This window comes from Hirundo rustica, chromosome 3 (genome assembly GCF_015227805.2).
Source record: "Hirundo rustica isolate bHirRus1 chromosome 3, bHirRus1.pri.v3, whole genome shotgun sequence".
Lineage (NCBI taxonomy): Eukaryota > Metazoa > Chordata > Aves > Passeriformes > Hirundinidae > Hirundo > Hirundo rustica.
The window spans coordinates 39,442,263-39,449,663 of NC_053452.1; positions in this window are offsets into that span (position 1 = coordinate 39,442,263).

Here is a 7,401-nt window from a genome sequence, read left to right on the forward strand (position 1 = left end):
TACGTGGCTGGTCGCCCCTGAGCTTGCAAACTTGGCTTCTCATCTGTGGATCTTGACAGCTCCTTGCTCTGGCACTAATGGGTTTCAAGAGCTCCCAGCGAGCTGTAATCACCTTGGTTCAGGGCTCAGCTTGCACCTTTACAAGCACCTTCACCCCTTGCTGTTAACCTGTGGTCTCCTCTATTCAGCAGCTAAGCTTGTAAATTCATGTAACCAAATAGCTGTGCTGTTAACCGCCTGCACGAAAGTGAACAACACATCCATCTTCCAGTGCCCAGCCAGCAGCCTAATGACACTGCTCACCGTGCTTGTGGGCAGCCTTTCAGACATAACTAACTCTGGCACTGTAAAAACAATTGTTTCAGTGCTCACACAGGCCACATGGCTCAGCTGGGCAGAGGAGGGAGGTTGTGCAGGCAGAAGCCTTCCCACGGGCTGTCCCTGTGCACCAGCGCCCTGTGCCACCGTCATCACATTCCATGGTCTGATGGCTGGCTAGGGAGAGCTTCAACCTGCTGGTAAATTGTGCCTCACACCCAGAGCAGCAGCCTGCTTGCAGTGGTTTTATTTTCCATTGTGATTGATGTTTGACGAGTCTTTTTTAAAAAGCATGCCTCAGTTTTGCTGTCTGTAGCCTGAGTGTAATTTTCTAAAGTAAAGTGCCACCAGGAGGACAGCCGCTAATGAAACACTAAATGGTACTGAGGTTTTCTGGCCTCTCTGGTTTTTGCTAAAGTCCGTGGCTTGAATCCTCCGGTCTTGAGATTGATCTTGTCACGAGGATTGTCTGAATGCAGACCTGGTTTCTTGTGACCGAGTGTGGAGGCTGGGCTGCAAATTCGCCCTTTGCTGGAGACCCCACAAAGGAGCTCAGCTGGGGACACCACTGAGGGAAACAAGGCGTGGCTGCTTCCACTGTTGCTTGTGTTACTACTTGTTATAGAAGGAGAAAAAGTGCAGCTTTCTGTCTGCAAGCAACTGGAACCTGCCATTGGCAGAGATCTGATATGTTACCTTCCTCGCCCCAAAGCAATCACAAGCAATCAGAGTTGGGAGCACACGAGCTGACAGGGGTTGAATGGTCTTTGCTTTTCTTTATTTGCTGGCTGCTTAGCTGGTGCAACAGGCACGACGAGAGAGTTCCGTAATTAACCGGGCTCTGTCCTCGGCAGCACACGTACACTGCCAATGGGCATTATAAAAGCGCGGTTATTGCACTTTGTCTTGGGAAAAGTCCCGGTGCAGTTGTATTGTTAAGGAAACAGTCTTGGAGGAAGGGAGAGAAGGAGACTGGTCTCCACTCCAAAGGCTGCTTGTTGTCTTAAACATCACTGGATCTAACCTCGGGGGAGGTGGAGGGTTAATTTGAGCTGCCTTTGAAAACAAATTTGAGCAGCGCACAGCAAGATCTGAGGGAAGCAATGTTTATAATCCGTATCCTGCTTCAAATTGTATCAGCCCCGCACTTCTGCCCCACTGCCAAAATTAGCTGCAGTCACCAGGAAGCAGCTGGTGTCCCAAGCATGAGACCTTGCACTCGGGCATCATTCAATAGCTTTTTTACAGTTATGAACTGAGAGATTTTCCTGGCTATCAAGCATCACCTACTCTTTGCCTTTGCAGCAGCAGCAGCAGCAGGAAAGTTCTCATATGTGGAGGCTGATCCAGTGTACTTAATAGTGCACAGTTCCTGCTGATTTTACTAGGAGGATTGTTTTACAGTGCATAGTTGAAACATGTTCCTCTAGAAGTGGACTGTCTTGTGTCCTCTCTGAAGGAGGGTGGGGAATGCATTGCTCTGCCAGCTGTGTGCCTGTGCGTCATTAGAAGCGTACAGGCTATGATACGCAGTCCTTAAATTTAAACAACAATATTAGGGATTTTGTCAAGCTAGGTAATACTGAATCCAAGGTGGTTGCTGATTAGCTTCGCTGTCCATTAAATCAGGGTGTTTTCAACTTTTAATTCACTATGCATAAACTAGTGCAGTCCTTTCCTTCACCCTTTTGAAAATGAATAGCTGCTTCTCCCTCCAGTCTGGACTGTGGAATACTTGAAAAGTGGCAGTACATTAATTTCTGCCCCAGCGGAGCTTTGCAGGAGAAACAGCTCTTTAGGTTGTTCTGTGGCCACAATACATTTGACAGAGTTGGTGTCAGAGCTTTTTGCAATTATTTAAAATATTGGGTAGTGCAAACAAACAGAAATAAAGGAAAATAACTGGGGAGGGAAGGAATTCCTCTGCTCTCTCCCTGCTGTTGCAGATTTTACTCTGACAGGCCAGCTTTTCATTCCCCAAGGTAGAGACTTTTATCCTGTCTTTGTAACTGTTTTACTTCCCTTTTCTCCTGGGGGATGGGGAAATGAATTATTTCTGCCTTCCTCCTGTTTCTTCACCTTCATCAGGAAAGAGGAGATGAACAATGCCAGGGCCCTGCTCATTCGTTACTCTTTTCCCTTTTCTTTCTCATTGCCAAAACTGCAAGAAGGAAATGAGGACACGCACTCAATATCCACTCATCTTATCAATCCCAGCTCGTTAACTGCTTTTGTTATTCAGTGGCATGATGGTCTTTGGCTTGTTGTTTACCAGCTGTTTAATTTAAATGTATCTCTGTCAGGGAGCCAAAAGACCCAGTCTTAGATCTCTCTCGAAGGATTTGTCTAACCACTCCCTAAATTATTTAACTAGGCTCTGAATTGTTTGGAGATTTTTTTTTTTTTCTTTTTAAGCACTATGATCTGATCCAAAACATCTGTAAAAAATCACAAACGACCTTACATCTGGGCAACAGCTCAGCCCTGTCTTGAACCTGGGTAGGGTCAAGTGTGTGAGCTGTTTGAAAAGCCTAAAATTCCTGACATGGTGAAATTCTTTTCCTACTTGTTTGTTGACAGAAGATGGGCAGGGAAGGCAAGGCAAGGCAAAGCAAAATCAAGATGCTGCGCCGCTGGGCCAGAAGTGAGCAGAACAACTTGTTACGGAAATAGCCACAAAAACGCTCCTCCCTGCATTAGAAAAGCATCTATTTAAAGCAGGATCAATTGCCAGTCCTCTTTGCCGCTGTTGTCATTTGGATGTGGCATGTGCAAATAATATTTCCTCACGAAAGAAAACTTCCAGCAGCGACAGCACTGCTCTGGTGTATCCTCTCCCAAAGGGGAGAAATCAGCTCATCCATAGAAATGGCGTCTCCCTCTGAAAAGAATCCCCAGGATCTGGGTTTTGTTTTTCTTTTAAGACTTTAGGCAAGTGGATTTTGATCCACCAGTGACATCAGGGTGGTGCAATTTCTAAGACATTGCACCACCACATTGTTTGGACATTGGAGTTATATAGGACAGTGCTCTTGTTAGAGAATAAAAATACATGGAGAAAATGAACCTATGTGATGTAGAGCAAAGCTCACTTTCCCAGAAGATATGCATAATAAAACTGACAGTACATGCCTTCAAAAGAGATTGGTTTACCTTCAATGACGTTAGTGAACAAAAATACTTTTATTCTTGGCAAATCACAATGGGGTGTTATCTTGCAAAAAAATGGAATAATCAAACATATATTTTCTGGGGAGGTGAACCCATGCTTGGCTTAAGCACCCTCAAACTTTCCTCTAGCTGAGATTCACATCTGTATCCCTGCTCTACAGCTCAAGCTTGCTGCTGTTTGTTATTGTTTGCATTACTTTAGGGCCCACTTAGGGATTGTACAAAATGTTCTTTTTAAAAAAATAAATATTGAAGTGTCTGTACAGCATTTGAAAGAAACACACTCCATTTGTAAAGTCCTGCTGTCTGATCATTGCAGAAGTACAGAAAAGAAGTCTTGGGGGCATGCAGGATGCTGCAGCTTTGGGGATAAACGTTTTTACAGTATTAGGGGCTAGGAGTCATCCTCATTTCCATGTAAGCCCCTGCACCAAGTGAAGGGAGAGCATGAGACCTTTGAGGAGCATTTATATGTCCTATGTAAGCAAACTTAAAGAACTCACTGGGCACAGGGATTGGAAGAGATTCACACCACCTGAGCCTGGATTTTAGACCTAAGGATCTCTTCTTGTTCTAGAAAGTCCTAGCTGAGAAAGAATTGTTGAACAACCCCGTTGCTGAGTCCTGAGGCCTCTGAAGATACAGCAGAGTTGATGGAGATGCCAGAGATACAGATCATCCTCTTGTCTCTCTTGTATTTATCTCCTTTCCTCCAAACTCCTTGTTGTATTTTTATTGGGATTTTCTTTGTATTAACCTTATTAAACGCATCACTAGCACTGAAATTTGCCGATGCCAATAAACCCATCTGTTTTATTAACTAACCGCAGTCTCTGGAGTGTTTCTCGCTGGCTGGGACACGAGCAGCCCTTTCTGCTGTCTCCAGCGTTGTGTGTCAGCCCAGGGAACAATGGGAGGGAACCCAGGAGGTCGCTGGCAGGAAGTGCTGCTTCCCCTGGATAATTAACCGGCTGGGAGACTGAGGAATGAAGATAGCACATAAGACACACATAGCACAAACTGCTAAAACAATAAACAAACAAACCAACGACCATCACTTCCTTTTCTTATATTGTTAAGGCTGCTTCCTTAACTCAGGTTGCCCCAAACCCACCCCTCAAAAAGCAGCCTTTTAGGCTCATAAATTCTTAACCTCTTCACTGCCAGTCCTTGCTGAAGACACAAATCAATTTTTTGCCAAGGTGATGGCCATCACAGGGCCAGGGGCTCCTCCTTGGAGCTTGCTGGATTAACTGGAGATTCCTGTTTCTGAAAGTGATAAAGGCACTTTTACCAAAAATTCAATGAAGAGAGACTTAGCTTGGCCATGAGGCTGCATGGCTGTAACACCGTGGCACCAGGGCTGCTCCTCCTGTAGATGTCAGGTTCCAGATCAGCAGGTGACACAGTCTAGCTCTGAAGAGGTTATTTTCCAAAGAAGCTGGCCTCAGAGCCAAGACCTGGAGGAAATCTGGATCAAGGCTTTGTGTCTCAAGCCCAGCCTTCCTATCAAGCCATCCTCTGACGTGCCATTGTTTCACTATCTCTGTTACAGGGGGCTCAGCTGCACAGCCAGTGCTTGCTATTGCCTACACTGGTGAGCATACAATTGCACACTTCCACTGAGATCCTCTCCACTGACTCCAGGTAGACTTATTTGCACGGTTTTTTCCCCCTTCCCAAACATGCTTTGGAGAAGTTGTTCGTTTTTGTTTTTTTTTTCTGACCTGCTAACACCAGAATTATGAAAGCAGAAATTGGGCAGTGGCAATGCAATCTCCGCCTCCCTCCAGATAATTTTTCCAGATGTCTCACTGAAGAGCAGTCAGAGATTGTTTTTGTGCTCAGAGAGTCATGTGTATATTTGTCCCATGGAGGCCAGTGGCGCCCTAGAGCTGAGATGACTAGGTAGCTCACATCCATCACATATTGGTACCAATCTGTGGATCTCATTTCACCACGTCCTCAGCAAAACACCGCCTGCAAGAAGATGCAGACAAGGATTTTTGGGGAAAAATTAGGCTGATCCTGCTGGAGCTGGGAAACTTGGTTTTCAAAAGAGATGCTGATGTTTGTCTTCATCAGCCTGCAGATTCAGAGCAAAGTGGAAGGAGTGGTACTCAGGACAGGGACCTGTGACCTGTCCCTGGGTTGGCCCTCTCCTGGCAGTGCTGGCAAAGGCAGTCCTGGGGCAGGTCCTGCCTGCTACTGAGTGCTCCCAGCTGGCAGCTTGTTTGTTACTACTTTAGATACCCGCTGTTTGTGTTAGGCACAGCAAGAAATCGAGTAAACTGAAAAAGTGACATTTAAAAAATGAAGTCTCTCAAGTCTCTCTTTCTAATAAGGAAGTATCTGCTAAATATCATGTTTAACGGTTATGCAATAAGTCCAATCATACAATCATAGAATTATACACTCAGAGAATTACAGAATCACAGAATGGTTTGGGTCAAAAGGGACATTAGAGATCATCTAGTTCCAAGGCCTGTGCCATGGGCAGGGACACCTTCCACCAGACCAGATTGCTCAATGCCTCATCCAAGCTGGCCTTGAACATTTCCAGTGATGGGGCATCAGCAGTTTTGGGCAAGCTCTCTCAGTGTCTCACCACCCTCAACAGTGAAGAATTTCTTCCTGATATCTAATGAATTCTACCCTCTTTCAGTTTAAAGCCATTCCCCCTTGTCCTCTCAGTACACACCCGTGTAAAAAGTCTCTCTCCAGCTCTCTTGTTGCCTCCCCTTAGGCACTGGAAGGCCGCTGCAAGGTCACTTTGGAGCCTTCTCTGCTCCAGGCTGAACAATCTTAAGCTCTCAGCCTGTCTTCATAGGAGAGGAGCTCCAGCCTATTGATCATCTTCCTGTCTCCCTGGGCTTGCTCCAGCAGGTCACATCGTTCCTGTGTTGGGGGCCCCAGAGCTGGATGCAGAACTTCAGGTGGGGTCTCACAAGGGCAGAGCAGAGGGCCAGTATCCTCTCCCTTGCCCTGCTGACCATGCAGATAGAGTAGGCTTTCTGAGCTGCAAGTGCTCTCCGCCAGATCATGTTGAGCTTCTTATCAACAGACAGCCTTAAGTCCATCTCCTCAGGGCTGCTCTCAACCAATTCCCCGCTCAGCCTCTACTTGTGCTTGGGATTGCCCTGACCCAGGTGCAGAACTTTGGCCTAATTGAGCTTTATGAGATTTGCACAGGTCCATCTCTCAGATCTGTCAAGGTCCCTCTGGATGGCATCCCTTCCCTCCAATGTGTCAACCACACCACCAAACATACCAAAACGTAGCTGGTAAGGCATGGTTTAACACTCGGCATTTAATTAATCCATGAAGGCTTTCCTGCTTAATCTAAATTACATTTATATCCCACAATTAAGGTGAAGTACAGGAAGTTTTGCCAGTAAAACTATTGCTTTAAGTTCCGTGGCACCTAGGGCTCTGGGGTGGCTGGGAGAATGGGGATGAATTTGTGCATCAAGGTGCTGCTCACAAATGCCTCAGGCTGGGTTGAGGCCTCCCTTTTCCCCTGCCCTTCCAATAGAGGAGTTGTGGCTGCAGCTGTCCTGCCTGCCACCTCCTCAGGGGGCCTCCCTGGTGACTTTGTACCCTCACTGGAGCATAGTCACAACATCTGCTGCTGCCAGCTCTGGCATGCCATCAAAAAGACAAAATAAGGCATACAGTGAAAATCTTCAATACTTCCTGTGTCTAGCTGAATAGAGGAGGACAGACACGGGACACCACACGGAGAAATAATGAAAACCAGTTATAGAGATTAGGGAGTGGGGTAGGAAACCTGCCTCCAGAGTGGATTATCACAGAAAAGATCCACTGTCTTCTGCCATAGGTACTGCTGGATGCCCTTCAGTTCTGCTCAGCAATGCTCTGCATGCTGTCAGCCACGGCACCCCAGACCAC